This window comes from Schistocerca gregaria, chromosome 1 (genome assembly GCF_023897955.1).
Source record: "Schistocerca gregaria isolate iqSchGreg1 chromosome 1, iqSchGreg1.2, whole genome shotgun sequence".
Lineage (NCBI taxonomy): Eukaryota > Metazoa > Arthropoda > Insecta > Orthoptera > Acrididae > Schistocerca > Schistocerca gregaria.
In genome coordinates, this window is record NC_064920.1 from 1,000,282,396 (window position 1) to 1,000,295,481 (window position 13,086).

Below are 13,086 nucleotides of genomic sequence, written 5' to 3' on the forward strand. Positions count from 1 at the left end.
CCTGTCTCAGGCATGGATGTGTGTGATGTCCTTAAGTTAGTTAGTTTTAAGTAGTTCTAAGTTCTCGGGGACTGATGACCTCAGAAGGTAAGTTATTTATCAACACTGAGCGTACTATTCGATATCGTACATTTGTGCAATGGCTATCAATTCCAGCAGACGCTAAGAATTCGTAGAAGTAGTAACTCGCGATGATTATAAGGTGCGTGTGCAGTGCCGAGACATCTGAGTTAATCGCATACTGTCGAGTATTGTTCAAATGGCTCTGAGCACTATGGGACTTAACATCTGTGGTCGTCAGTCCCCTAGAACTTAGAACTACTTAAACCTAACTAACCTAAGGACATCACATACATCCATGCCCGAGGCAGGATTCGAACCTGCGACCGTAGCAGTCGCGCGGTTCCGGACTGCACGTTAGAACCGGTAGACCACCGCGGCCGGCTGTTGAGTATTGTCGGACACCTTTGGTGCTATCTGTAGGTAAACAAAGTTTAGTTTCGCGTTCTGCCGTCGGCAGTTGTAAAATGAAAAAGTTACCGTTAACTTGAAAACTAACAAATCTAAAGCAAACCCAATATAAAGGCGAATAAACAAGGAAACACACAGGATACAGCAGCACGACTGGTGCTGTACTAGGCGCTGTATGTACTCAAGGGGTGGGGTGTCCGGACGCACACTCTCCGGTCCTTCGCCACGGGAAACTCCTTTGGTCTGTGCCCGTGTGCCAACGGCTTATGGGTGGGTGGGTGAGCGCAGGGAGCGCGTCAGGTGCGGCTGGCGCCATCGCCTCAGTGTCACTGTCGCCAGTAAAGCGGCGTGGCGTGGCATGCAGGTCGTGGGTCAGCAGACGGGAGCTAATTAAAGCCGGCAGCCGCCTGGGCTGTCCGCACACGACCCCGAGCTCCGCAGGCACGCTGAGCATCGACCGGACAGCGAGGGCGCCTTCCCGGCCTACCCCATCCTGTCCCACTCTGTCCTCCCTCCGCTTCCGTCCTCCTCTACCCTCCCCGCCCTCCGTCCCGTCGACCGTGACTCCGTAAACTCGGCGTTGCTTCCAGCGCACGCCAGCTGCTATCTGGCGGTAGCTGGCTGTTGTCGGAGCTACGGCACTTACCCGAGTCATCCCCTGCACAATTGTCGTGAAAGCACTACTACCGTCACTGAAGCGGAGATACTAAACGCGCTTTTCCGAAAGTAAGTAAAAAGATAAAATGTAAACTTGAATTTATCCACGTTGTATGGACATTATTAGGGGGCTTCCATTATATTGTTAAGATTCTTATGAAATAATGTGTACTGCAACAGTCACTTCTAAGTGATATTTTATTAGGACGACCCGTTTCGGCAGCTTGCTGCCATCATTAGGTGCATTATTACATTACATTGTAACATTTTCAGGTTAGATTTTTTATCTCAATGGTTCCTTTTTGCCGACCGTGGTGGCCGAGCGGTTCTAGGCGCTACAGTCTGGAACCACGCGACCGCTAGGATCGCAGGTTCGAATCCTGCCTCGAGAATGGATGTGTGTGATGTCCTTAGGCTGGTTAGGTTTAACTAGTTCTAAGTTGAACCAGATTAAAAACAGAATAAGATTCAAATGGCTCTGAGCTCTATGGGATTTAACATCTGAGGTCATCGGTCCCCTAGAACTTAGAACTACTTAAACCTAACCAATCTAAGTGCATCACACACAGCCACACCCGAGGCAGGATTCGAACCTGCGACAGTAGTGGTCGCGCGGTTCCAGACTGTAGCGCCTAGAACCGCTCGGCCACCCCGGCCGGCAACACACACATTAATTGTCACATGTCTGAAGTATACCATAACGAATTTCCACTCTATATATTGTATTGTTACGTTGTACTGAAGTACCGAAACTGTTACCCATATAATAAACTCACCGTGAGGACAGCTGTAGGTGTTCTATTTTATTACGTCGTGGAACATTATTTGTTAACATACAACCAACATGGATACGTAAAATACCGCCCTTCGGAAACAACTGGCGCACATTCACATTCAGACGAAATAAAGAGCGCTATCGACAGCAGATTTTACTTTGGGTCCTATTTTTAATTTTCTAAATGGCTTTTGATGCCGTTTCTCATAAGCGTCTTCTAATCAAATTACCTTTCTGCATCGCATCGGTTGTGCGACTGAATTTTGTTTCAAAAAGGTCACAGATCGTAGTAATTGATGGTGAAGCCTCTAGAAAATTCGAAGTTAATGTGGATGAGTAGAAAGAGCAAACCCATAATATTTGGATACAGCATTAGTAGCGTTCTGGTTGACACAGTCAAATCGTTTAAATGTCTGGCGTAACGTTAAAAAGTGTTAAGAAATGAAACGTTCATTTGAGATATGAAGTAGGGAAGGCCAATGGTCGTCTTCGGTTTATTGGTAGAATTGTAGAAAAGTGTGGTTCATATGTAGGGCGCTATTGCGACTATTCTTGTGTATTGCTGATTTTTTTTGGGATCCTTACCAGGTCGGATTAAAGGGAGGCCTCAAAGCGATTCAGAAATTACGGAGATGCTTCTCGAACTCAAAAGGGAATCCTAGGATGGAAGATGACTCTGTTTTCGAGGAAAACTATTGAAAAAATTTAAAGAACATACATTTGAAGTTGACGACGACTGTACTGCCGCCAACATAGATTTGGCGTAAAGACAACGAAGATAAAATAGGAGAAATTAGGGCTAATATGGAGGGGCGTAGTCAGTCGTTTTTCCCTCGCTAGACTTTCGAGTGGAATAGGAAAGGAAATGACCGGTAGTAATACAGAGTACCCTCCGCCACGCACCGCGTGGTGACTTGCGGAGCATGTGGATGTAGATGAAATGAAATGAAATGAAATGAAATGTCGTGTGACTAGGGCCTCCCGTCGGGTAGACCGTTCGCCTGGTGCAGGTCTTTCGATATGACGACTCTTCGTCGACTTGCGCGTCGATGGGGATGAAATGATGATGATTAGGACAACACAACACCCAGTCCCTGAGCGGAGAAAATCTCCGAGCCAGCCGGGAATCGAATCCGGGCCCTTAGGATTGACAAGCTGTCACGCTGACCACTCAGCTGTAGATGAAAAGTACAGAGAAGGGCAGCTTGTTTTTTATTACCCGAAGAGGGGACAGATTGTCACGGATCTGGTAATCGAGCTGTGGTGGCAGTCATTAAGACGAAAGGGTTTCCCGTTGCAGCGAGATTTTTTCACGAAATTTCAGCCACCGGTTAGGTCCTTCGAATGTCAAAGTATTTTGTTGAAGAATGGAGGAATGACATATTAAAATAAGATAAATCTGAGATCACTTATAAAGATTTGTATACATGTAGACTTGAAGTACACTGAAGCACTGTTCATCGATAGATGGAGGTAACTGTTCAGTATCAGCTAACAGCAGGACTTGGCAATTAAAAATACACGAAACGGCCTAAGTGAAACGATCGAGTGGGGCGACGCAGTGCTAAGATACTGGGACTCGTGTTCAGATGGATGGTGGTTGAATTCTGTCCTCCAGACTTTTGTTTTCCGCGATTTAGCTAAATCACTTATTCTTGAATGCTGCAGTGATTAACTGGAAAGAGCTCATTTAGTTTTCTTTTCATCTTTCCCCAATCCGGGATTTCGCTTGGCCTCTCATGACCCTGCTACGAAAGATTACGATGTGAAAATGCGTATCTAAACTTAAAATTTAACTGAGTTGAAATCTATTGGGTGAAGGAAGAACATCAGTCAGTCGCAAAAGTCGTAGTTTACTGCAGATTTAGATTTCGACTGTAACATAGAGGTCACAGGTGCATTACTAAAGAGTCATCTAGGTCCCAGAGCGTCAAAACATGACATACGACAAAATGATACTAGCCTTTACATCTCACACAAAACTGTTATGCAATCGCTAGTTTGATTTTGTCATGTATTGTGCTCTGACACTTAGGGAACTGTATGACTCTTTGGTAATGCACCGATGATGACAATGATATAGTCGAATTCTATGGCTGCAGTAGGTTGCTGATTTACCGTTGACTGCTGTCTTTTATTCACCTTAAACTTAGAAATGGACCCACCCAACCTGAACAGCCAAAAGTGAATAAAAAACTTTTAAAAATTTGGAGCTCTGTCTGTTCTACCACCGAACAAGGTCGTTAAAGGTTCTCGTGTATAATCTGAGTTTGAATGTTGACGAATAGTAAAAAAGACTACATAAACACAAGTTGCTGGAAAAAATAGATCATTCCACTGGAACGAATCAGTGTAGCATATTGTCAAGTGCAAAACGTAGACATGCCACACCATTTTCGCTGTCCATAATGCAGTGGCTCAACATCAGTTCAACAGCGATCACGTTCTCCAGATCTTTGCCGCGAGCTGCGTCATTGTGTTATGTTTTATGAAAACTCAACATTTGCGCTTCGATGACGAAACGAGAGGAACGTAACGACAACTCGAAGTTTCCTATTTGTGAAATATGACTGTAAGTACTAGCTGTGTTTATACACATCGTTAGAAGTAAATTTTTGATTTTTATCATATAAAACCTCATTTATGGCTCTTATGTATCTGTTGCTCATAAGCGGCTGTTGCACAGTGACCTGTGCTTTTGTAACTTTAGAATTCGGTAACCTTAAAAAGAAAAAAGATTTAGTGCAAGTAGAGATTTTAAAAGACAAATGAGCTTGATCATTAGTATAAAACATCTCCGTATTTTATAGTAAATTTTATTCTGATTTAGACGTTCAAGATGGAGTGCATATCGCTTTAGTGTAACCCAAAGCAGCAGGCGGAAATGAAAAACAGTGCACCAGTTCTCTTGTTGAGATAGTACTATTCATGCATGGTGACCTCCTGGGTATACCAGCGCTTCCTCGTGTCCCCTGGGTATCATATCTTGATAGTGTAACGCGTCGTCATCAACGGGCTATCTCTGAAGTACTAATAGGCTGCTTTCCTTTACTAAAAATACGGTTCGGATTTGAAACTTCCTGGCAGATTAAAACTGTATGCCGGACCGAGACTCGAACTCGGGACCTTTGCCTTTCGCGGAAAAGTGCTCTACAAACAAATTTTTTTATCTGATTTTATTCTTTGCATTTGTTCGAGGCGGACGTCCCATGACACCCGTTCTAGCTTCATCGTTGATCCGTTCCCTCAGTGTTTTTTACAGAGATTAGCTAACCCTCTGAGCAAACACGCTGAGCTACCGTGTCGGCAGCGACTGAGTCACCCAACCACGAATCACGACCAGTCATCAAAGCGTTACTTAAGCCAGTATCTCGTTTCCTACCAGCCTATGGCTAATCCATGTCTCCGCAACATCCTGTCTTCTAGGAGCGTTAGTTCTGCAGGGTTCTTACCGAGCGAGGTGGCGCAGTATCTAGCACACTGGACTCGCATTCGGGAGGACGACAGTTCAATCTCGCGTCCGGCCATCCTGATTTAGGTTTTCCGTGATTTCCCTAAATCGCTCCAGGCAAACGACGACTTCCTTCCCTGTCCTTCCCTAATCCGATGAGGCCAATGACCTCGCTGTCTGGTCTCTTCCCCCACACAACCCAACCCCTCCGCAAAGTTCGCAGGAGAGCTTGTGTGAAGTTTGGTAGATAGGAGACGAGGTACTGCCGGAAGTGAAGCTATGAGGACGGGTCGTGAGCCGTGCTTTGGTAGCTCAGAGCACTCTCCCGCGAAAGGCAAGGGTCCCAAATTCGATTCTTGGTACGGCACACAGTTTTAATCTTCCAGGAAGTTTATATCAGCGCACACTCCGCTGCAGAGTGAAAATTTCATTCTGGATGGTTCGAAATGTTGTTACTCTGAATAATTATAACACTCAAGAAGCATTTTCACTAAATATCCAAACAAAAACTACTCAGTTGACGTTCGTGAGGTTATAACCTTCGCTCCCTTCACCGCCACCGCCTATAATCACGGTATGAGGTCTGATGATGATCAAAAACTGACCGAAATCGTTTTTTGCGGTCGAGACTGTTTGTGCTCATTCTTAAACTGCTTTCTGGCAGACCACTGTTCTCCACGAGAAATGCTGTCAAAAATTAAGACATCACAAAGCTTAGAACTGGCAAAGCACAGCTAATAGGAGTGTCGCTTATTCTGCAAGTTATAAGCTCAGAAAATATTCACAGTGACCATTTAAAAGAAACGATGCTAATTTACTAACATGAATGATGGAACAACGTACATGCCATGTCCGATTAAGGATCATCTAAGACCATGCTCCGTAGCCGAATGGTTAACTTCGCTGCGTTCGGACACATGTTCGATTCCCGGCGTCTCCTCAGCTTTTGTGTTTAATAAAGAAGCAGCGGCATCTCAAAGATCTATTTACTTACAGTAACGGCTGAGGAATTTGCGACGTGCTGGTCACGTGTCCCACGATCATAGATAGCTCCTAGTGCTGCCTTGTAGGCAGCATTCAGCCAATCAATATGTTTAGGGTAAACTGGAGCCACAATGTATCGCAAAGTTGATGGAATAAGTGATTCATATGATTATTTTGACTGTCCCAGTGACTTGCAAATTGATTTTTTTTCGTAAAAGTAATACACTTCGATATCGTGCTTTGGTGATGAAATGCCTGTATACTTTTAAGATTTCATCCAGTTACCAGACGGTGGAGTTCTGGAGGTAACTTCGTTAGAGCTTCTCTCTGTACACTGTTTAGCAGTTGCAATATTCCAACTGGTACACGCCTGACTTTTTTCATCTTACAACCAAGGAAAATCGAAAACCGTGACAAGAACTGTTTATGTTGCTACTTTTATTTAGCCGGACAAAGCACGAACGCGCTTGATTGCTACTATGATTTAGTTAGTATTGTGGTCGGTCGAATTCAGGTGTGAATAGTTTAGTAGCTGTAGTTCGTGTCCTTTCCATACAGGCGTCTACGGTGTAGCTCATGATATTTTAGCTGTTTCCACGAGTGAGACCAAGTTAATAACCTCTGCCTCGACTTACGAAGTCAGCAATAATTACAATGTTGATGGAATTCTAAATTACACTGTCAAGTGCGTACCTTATACGCTCAACGACGTCTCGGCGAAACAAAACAAACGCATCGCCTTCGTCTGTATTCTGCTGCTACTGCCGAATTTATATTCAGCTGTGTTCCATGCAGCGCTGCCAAGCCAATTGAATCGCTTATCCTTTTTGCGATGGTCACGACGATTTTTCTGCTATCGTGTTTCTAATTGAGATTTTGATACGTGAAAAGTTTTGTGTGTGTGTGTGTGTGTGTGTTTTTAGGGGGTAGGGTCTCTGTTAAAATAGTTGGAGATTATTCTCATTTCAGCTGTTTACTTTCAGTGACGGGTTCGTGAGTAAACATTGATTCAGATGAATTTCAGAGTGTGCAAGTATATCAATTATGCTTATGAACAAATAATAATATGCATACTTGTCTGCCGAAAGAAAGTGGTTTTTTTATGGAATTCAGTTGTCGTGTACATAACTAAGTACAGTTTAGGACAAGAAAGAAGTAACAAGTAAGCTTTGACTACTTTCCGTTGCCCATTTTTGCGCAAGCGGCAGTTTTCGTGCTTTTTTTTATTATGTAGGGCAAACTATAAAGTTCTTAATACCTGCGTTATTCCACGAATTAACTTCCGAGCTGTGAAGCAGACAGTTTACGTTGCACCCAAACAACTGCAGCTTTTTTTTTAAATGTTCGCTTGTAGTCACGCTATTTCGATGTTGTCTCTTTCTTAATGAACGGTTCTGGTCTGGTAGGCCTTAGTTCCTTTTTGGTTAACTTTCCTTTTCTTTTAGACTTAAAATAGATTCAAAAGAGATTATGTTGACACAACACACGAAAGCCGCTTCCTGAACAGTAAACAATCAACTCTAAACACAAACTGCCCTTTGTGGAAATGGTTGAGTTTAATGTCTGCCAACATAGTCACTTGACTACAATACAAATGAGGAGATGAGAACCGTAAGGACATAATGCAAACCGTCATCGACGGTTCAAATGTCTCTGAGCACTATGGGAATTAACATGTGAGGTCATCAGTCCCCTAGACTTAGAACTACTTAAACCTAACTAAACTAAGGACATCACACACATCCATGCCCTAGGCAGGATTCGAACCTGCGACCGTAGCAGCGCGCTGTTCCGGACTGAAGCGCCTAGAACCGCTCGGCCACTGCGGCCGGCAAACCGTCATCGATCCCACATTTAAATGGATATCAGAGAAACCAGGGAGACAGCTTTTCGTGAATGTTCATACTCGTTTATGCAATGTGGGCCTACAGCACAGATAAACCTGACTCGCCATAAGATCAACAGATACCAGATGCAAGTATGAATGCTACAATCTCACAGTCGACGATGATGCTGTAGATCCTTACGGTTCTCAGCGCCTTAAATGGATTACTGTATGATTAAATCCAAAACTTAATATACTATAAGGCATTCAGAATTCCACACAGTATAACAATGACATATACTGAAGTCCAATGTAAATTTACCACATAGTGAGTGAATTGGCATATGTGAGGAATGTGCTATCGCATAGCAGGATTTATGTCAAGCGAACGGAGATAAAAGTCTGCTTCAGTATGCTACCACCTGGTGGCACTGATGTATACTTGCAGTTGAGTGGTAAGGTATAGCGGTTCACGCCGTAAGCCTTGCACGTTGTTCATCAAATCCTTATGTATTTGGCCCGTAAGGCAATTACGTCATGCCAGCTGTGTATGTGCAAATGGTCCTTTAAACGTACACAATTGAAGATGTGATTGCTGTCCTGATGCCACGTTTCGCGGGGTCTAGAGGAGTAGCAATGTAGCACAACGCGGTAGATTTAGTGCCGTGTATTTCAGATTACAGCATGTGTGTACGTTTCACAGCATTCAAAGAAAAATAGCCAATAACAAGGTCTTGTGCTCTTACACAGCAGCCGCCACTGCTCGCTTTTTAATGTACGTGGCCGAACTTACGATAAAACGCAAGAATGTTTCGCAGAGACAGAGACGGCGGCCGAAAGTTGGATAAACAGCAGCAGTTTTAACAGAGACCAGGGCTACACACTTTGTTGGGCTTCGGGGCGGGCTTTGGATATCTTGCAAGAGCAAAGACGATGATGACGCTTGTAGGGAGGCAAGAGCGGCAGTTTTAAACGTGGCACAAGCCTCTTGCGTCATCTAATGGCATTCGGTGCAGCGCGATGCCTACGAGAAAGAAGGGCCGCGGCGTGTACATCTAGAAGGTAGGCCTACGCTTGCTCGGTTAACTCAGCAGAAAAAATGATTTTCCAGACGTGTTAACATGTAACTGGGTGTGTACGTACTAACGAAAACTGCATCTTGTATTGGAATCCGCTATTATGGAATCTGACCGATCACTAGTCGTACAACAAACATCAACATGTACATGGTTACTCTGCAATTCACACTTAAGTGCCTGGCAGAGGGTTCATTTTCATACTACTTCTCTACCATTACACTCTCGAATGCTGCGTGAGGAAAAGGAACACCTAGATCTTTCCGTTCGAATTCTGATGTCTCTTATTTTATTATAGTGATCATTTCTCCCTACGTAGGTGGGTGTCAACAAAATATTTTCGCATTCGGAAGAGAAAGTTGGTGATTGAAATTTCGTAAATAGATCTCGCCGCAAAGGAAACAGCCTTTGTTTCAGTGACTGGCACTCCAACTCGCGTATCATATCAGTGACACTCTCACCCCTATTGCGCGACAGCACGAAACGAGCTGCCCTTCTTTGCATTCCTTCGATGTCCTCCGTCAATCCTACCTTGTAAGGATTCCATATCGCGCAGCAATATTCCAGTAGAGGACGGACCAGTGTAATGTAGGCTGTCTCTTTAGTGGGTTTGTCGCATCTTCTAAGTGTTCTGCCAACAGAGCGCAGTCTTTGTTTCGCCTTCCGCACAGTATTATCTATGTGGTCTTTCCGGTTTAAGTTGCACATAATTGTAATTCCTAGGTATTTATTCGAATTGACAGCCCTTAGATTTGTGCGGTTTATCGTATACCCAAAATTTATCGGATTTCTTTTATTACTCATGTGGATGACCTCGCACTTTTCTTTGTTTAGTGCCAAATGCCACTTTCCGTACCATACAGAAAAACTCTCTAGATCATTTTGTAATTGGGATTGATCGTCGGATGATTTTACTAGACGGTAAATTAGAGCGTCATCTGCAAACAATCTAAGGGGGCTGCTCAGATTATCACTTAGATCATTTATGTAAATCAGGAACAGCAGACGGCCTATGATACTACGTTGCGGAACGCCAGATATCACTTCTGTTCTACTCGATGATTTACCGTCTATCACTACGAACTGTGACCTCTCGGAGAGGAAATCACGAATCCAGTCACACAACTGAGACGACACTCCATATGCACGCATTTGATTAATAGTGGCTTGAGAGGAACGGTATCAAAAGCCTTCTGGAAAGCTAGGAATATGGAATCGATCTGAGATCCCTTGTCGACAGCACTTCATGGGAATAAAGAGCTAGCTGTGTTGCACAAGAACGATATTTTCTGAATCCGTGTTGGTTATGTATCAATAAGTCATTTTCCTCAAGGTGATTCATAATGTTACAGTATATGCTCCAAAATCCTACTGCAAATTGAGATCAGTGATATGGGTCTGTAATTCAATGGGTTACTCGTATTTCCTTTCTTGAATATTGGTGTGACCTGTATCGGGTCTCGACATAAATGGTGTAAAGCTTTTTTATGTCATTTACTTTCTTCTGCGTAACAGTTTTCATTTCATACAAGATGTGGTGCCTTATGCAACTGGTAATCATTCTGAAATGATTTTAACTGTATTGTATCCCAGTACAGTTATAACAAATTATTAATAGGCCTAAAAGCAAAACGAGGATAATGGAATGCAGTCGAATTAAGTCGGATGATGCTGAGGGAATTAGATTAGGAAATGAGACACTTAAAGTAGTAAAGGAGTTCTGCCATTTGGGGAGCAAAATAACTGATGATGATCGAAGTAGAGAGGATATAAAATGTAGACTGGCCATGGCAAGGAAAACGTTTCTGAAGAAGAGAAATTTGTTAACGTCGAGTATAGATCTAAATGTCAGGAAGTCGTTTCTGAAAGTATTTGTATTGAGTGTAGCCACGTATGGAAGTGAAACATGGACGATAAATAGTTTGGACAAGAAGAGAATAGAAGGTTTCGAAATGTGACGCTACAGAAGAATGCTGAAGATTAGATGGGTAGATCACAAAACTAATGAGGAGGTATTGAATAGAATTGGGGATAAGAGGAGTTAGTGGCGTAGCTTGACAAGAAGAAGGGACGGGTTGGTAGGACATGTTCTCCACAAATTTGGCATTGGAGGGCAGCGTGGAGGGTAAAAATCGTAGAGGGAGAACAAGAGATGAATACACTAAGCAGATTCAGAAGGATGTAGGCTGCAGTAGGTACTGGGAGATGAAGAAGCTTGCTCAGGATATAGTAGCATGGAGAGCTGCATCAAACCAGTCTCAGGACTGAAGACCGCAACCACAACACGGACTTCCTATCGTTGTGGGACCCCTTAACAATGAAACTCCTTAATAGTGCATTCCAGTACAAGATGCAATTCTTGTTTGTACATAGATACCCAGCTACGAGTTAAAATGTGTAGAAACGCAGTTTGTTTGCTGAGCTGAGCGAGCGAGCGAGCAACGGAGCTCGGGCTACTATGTTGACGAACGCGCCAAGATCTGTCTTTCTGGTAGGCCTCGGTGCCATGGTAGACCGAAGATGCTACGACGCCATTCCACGCGTGCATCATTCCAGACCCTGCTCCCGTGCCTGTATGTCGTGCCGGCACCAGGAGTCAGTGGTTTTTACTCCTGAAGAAGATGGCAGAGACAGCCATTGAAAGCTTGAATATTTTATTCTTAGTGACGCGGTTTGTAAACTATGAAGATCTTACTCTGGCATGCCAACGCGAAGGAGAAAGAGGACACATATTACCATTATTCCTAATGTGGTGATCATAAGATTGCTTTTGCACCCTCGGGTTCGTGTCCTCTGGTTGTTCGGAATAAGAACTTTACACACCAATTTCACAAACGAATTTTTCAATCTGCAGCGGAGTACGCGTGATACAAGCCTTCTTGGCCGATTAAAATTGTGTGACGGGCCGAGATTCGGACTTGGGACCTTCACCTTTTGCGAGCAAGTCCTCTACTGACTGAGCTCTCCAAGACTGCTCAAGACCCGTCCTCGCAGCTTTAACTTCCACCATAACCTCATCACCGACCTTCCAAACGTCTCAGAAGTTCTCGTGCGAAATTTACAAGAACTTGTGGAAGAAAGGATTTTGCGGATACGTGGCTTAGACACAGCCCGAAGTGAGGGAAACGGGGGGGGGGGGGGGGGGGGGCGAATGTATCCAGAATGAAGGTTGTAAGGTGGGTCTCGAGTTGTGCTTGAGTAGCTCAGTCGGTAGAGCAAAGGTCCTGAGTTAGATTGCCGGTACGGTACACTGTTTTAATCAGCCAGGAAACTTTTTACAATGAAATAACACCCTTAGCTGCTCACAGGCATTGACATATGTCAACGGGACAGATGAAAATTTGTGCCCCGACCGGGACTCGAACCCGGGATCTCCTGCTTACGTGGCAGACGCTCTATCCACCTGAGCCACCGAGGACACAGAGGATAGCGCGACTGCAGGGATTTATCTCTGGCACGCCTCCCACGGAACCCACATTCTCAACGTATTGTCCCGCACTACATTCGTAGTGCCCCCGCCCATTATACTCATTACTCGCGGCGCGTTGCCGATTCCCGTAAGAGTTCGGGCACTGTTTGTGCATTCGCACAGAAGAAGATGGTCAAGTGGCCGGTGAGCCTTAACTATATATAATGGGCGGTGGCACTACGAATGTAGTGCGGGACAGTACGTTGAGAATGTGGGTTTCGCGGGAGGCGTGCCAGAGATAAATCCCTGCAGTCGCGCCACCCTGTGTGTCCTCGGTGGCTCAGATTGATAGAGCGTCTGCCATGGAAGCAGGAGATCCCGGGCTCGGGTCCCTGTCGGGACACACATTTTCATCTGTCCCGTTGACGTATGTCTACG

The 13,086-nt window shown here is 44.3% G+C and overlaps 1 protein-coding gene and 1 non-coding gene across 3 annotated transcripts in view; one reads left to right on the forward strand and one right to left on the reverse strand.

The window, feature by feature from the left end:
* The window catches only part of LOC126278525 (tyrosine kinase receptor Cad96Ca), an 800,638-nt gene that overhangs the window by 378,199 nt on the left and 409,353 nt on the right, over positions 1-13,086 (forward strand). The window lies entirely within an intron of this gene.
* On the reverse strand, positions 12,584-12,657 carry Trnat-cgu (transfer RNA threonine (anticodon CGU)). The gene has a single exon. It is a non-coding gene; the product is annotated as a tRNA-Thr (tRNA).